This window comes from Macrobrachium nipponense, chromosome 16 (genome assembly GCF_015104395.2).
Source record: "Macrobrachium nipponense isolate FS-2020 chromosome 16, ASM1510439v2, whole genome shotgun sequence".
NCBI lineage: Eukaryota > Metazoa > Arthropoda > Malacostraca > Decapoda > Palaemonidae > Macrobrachium > Macrobrachium nipponense.
Window position 1 is genome coordinate 71,036,134 of NC_087209.1, and position 3,045 is coordinate 71,039,178.

Consider the following 3,045-nt stretch of genomic DNA (forward strand, 5'->3'; position numbering starts at 1 on the left):
AGGATGCATGAATAGGAAGAAGAGTCAATATATTAGCTGCGCTTCGGGATCACCCACATCCCATCTTTTCTGGCTAAAAAGACACAAAAATAATAATAAGCACTAATCAAAACTTACAATGAAGTTCACAAAAGTAAAATGCCTTAAAGATTGAAAAATGACGATGACAATACAAGAAATAGATGACCTTCAGCGGTAAACTCCAGAAGATGAAAGCTCAAGTAAACAAGGTTTGGAAGTAAACAAGAATGGGGAGGGTACTAGGCTATGCATAAGGGGTAGAGGTTAAATTGTTGTTAAGTGATGGAACGATATTCTTAAGCTTTTATCCACCGGAATTTTCTGCTGAAGATAATCTATTTCTTGTATTGCCATTTTTCAATCCTTAAAGCATTTTCATTTTGTGAACGCTATTGTAAGTTTTAATTAGTGTTTTTTTTATTTTGTGTCTTTTCAGACAGAAAAGATGGGATATGGGTGATCCCGAACCGCAGCTATAAATTGTCAATACATTCTACTACTTTTTTATATATATATATATATATATATATATATATATATATATATATATATATATATATATATACATGCACACACATAAGCTACTGGTCACATCAACTCTCAATAAACAAGCCATTTAGTAAAACATGAACCACACGACTTTGTTTTGTAAGTCTTACTGATTTTCGTTTTCTGTAAAAGCTAAATGTCCATCACTGTGAGTCAAAGGTCAAACTCAGGTAGAAAAATCTGGACTGCTAAGAAAATGGAAACATCTTCTGAGTTTGTTATTAGAGCTCTAATAGTCCTAAGAATGAAGAGAACTTATTGCTGTTATTTTCTTTTCTTTTCTTTCTAGTGAACAACATATTCTTTGGAAGCATGAATTTCAAGCCAGTGGGACCTGTGAGCTTGTTCGGAATGAATAGGGTTAAGTTTCAGAATAATAATAAATAATAATAAATAATAATAATAATAATAATAATAATAATAATAATAATAATAATTAATAATAATAATATAATAATAATAATAAGAATAATAATAATAAATAATAATAATAATAATAATAATAATAATAATAATAATAATAATAATAATAATAATATAAGGGGTAAATAAGTAAATCCACAGTAGTATGCCTGTTTGATTTTGTTATTTTGTATATATTTTCAATAGCAAAATCAAACACTCCCATTTCATTGACTCATGTGATTATGAGTTTTCTTTGAATAATAATAATAATAATAATAATAATAATAATAATAATAATAATAATAATAATAATAATAATAATAATAATAATAATGAGAATCTATAAATACACAATTCTCAAAACACAAAAAGATATAGATTATTATTTCTGACGTATCTAGAATTCAGTCACAACCTGCTCATACAATATTTCCTACCGTTGTTGAAGACAAATTCAACATCGAAAAAAAAAATGGTTATAATACGGCAAATAATTTCCTGTTTTAATTTGTTTTGCTCTGTCCGTGGGAATTCGACGGGTGGCTATCAATATTAAAATAAAAAAAGAGACTTCGCTTCAACTCCATAAAGGGGAACACACACTGATAGGTACAAGCTCGTCCTCTGGCCAACATCTTCGCTCTTTTAATGGAACTGAAACATTATAAACACTTTTAGAGAGAGAGAGAGAGAGAGAGAGAGAGAGAGAGAGAGAGAGAGAGAGAGATGAAAATAATATATAATAATAATAATAATAATAATAATAATAATAATAATAATAACAATAATAAATTTTATTGTCAGCTCAAGACCAATATATACATGGAATATACAAAGTACAGACAGTAAAATACACAATCTAGATATATGAGGTAACATGACAAAAAATGAGTAAACGGCAATATCCACACAGTTGATGAAGTAGTAAAAAAGATAGTAATCATAATACTGGTAGTAATAGTAATAATATTGAGAATAAAAAAGTAACAATAATAATAATAATGATAAAAAAACATTGAGAGTTATAATCTTTAGTGCAGATTGTATAAATCAAATTCCAGAGAGCTAAATACGAAAATTGAATGTAGATAAACTCGAACTTGATAATATCACAGTAATAATGCAAAAGTCAAATACCAATAATGACAGTAACCGTAGAAATATAATAATAATGACAGATTCTAGAGAGCTCCAAAAACAATTGAAGAGAATGGTCTAGGCAAAATGCGTTAGTGGTCTATACTTTACAGAAAAGACAGAGTTGAATAGTGATTTTAAATTACTTTTTTTTACCTTTCTACTGACAAATCCTAAAAAAAAAAAAAAAAAAAACCAGCTTTCGGCTTTAACGTTGACTTATCATTATGTTTACTGTCGTGTGTTAATTACATTTCACGGCTCAGATTTTCGTTAATATCGGCACCAATGAATAAAACGCGAGGGCGCTGTTGCTTACCGTCATGCAAACAAGAAAGGAATCACAACTATATGTTTCGTTTTTAAAAGCAGAGGCCGTTGGAACGAGTAATCAAATCGTCTCATTTATTCGAACTATGTCAATTCATAAAACTGAATGAAAAATGCAGCCTAATATTAATTTCAAAAATATACGGCAACAATTAGAATGAAAGAATGAACCTACATATTTCATAAGGACAATGATAAAAAAACACCAGTTGAAAAGCGTCATATATAATGGAAGATATGAAAAGAAGAAATAGAAAACATCACCCTGACCTGGAGACCAATGGTGGAATGTCGACCGAATTATTTTTATTCCTTATTATATTCTGAAGATGACCCGTATTCATATTGAATAAGCCCACCACAGGGGGCAATGAATTGAAATTCAAGTTTCCAAAGAATATGGTGTTCATTGGAAAGAAGTAACAGAAGGCACTAAACTATTCCTGCCTATCAATACTGTAAAGACTCGTGCTGCCTGCCACTATGTCCACAAGGTTTGTTGGAATTTGCTGATAAAGTTACCAACGCTTTTCTACAGATAATGGAAAGCGTCTGTCTAGTTTGTGCTTGGAAGTCAGTGGTCAGTGTTTAAAAACTACACTA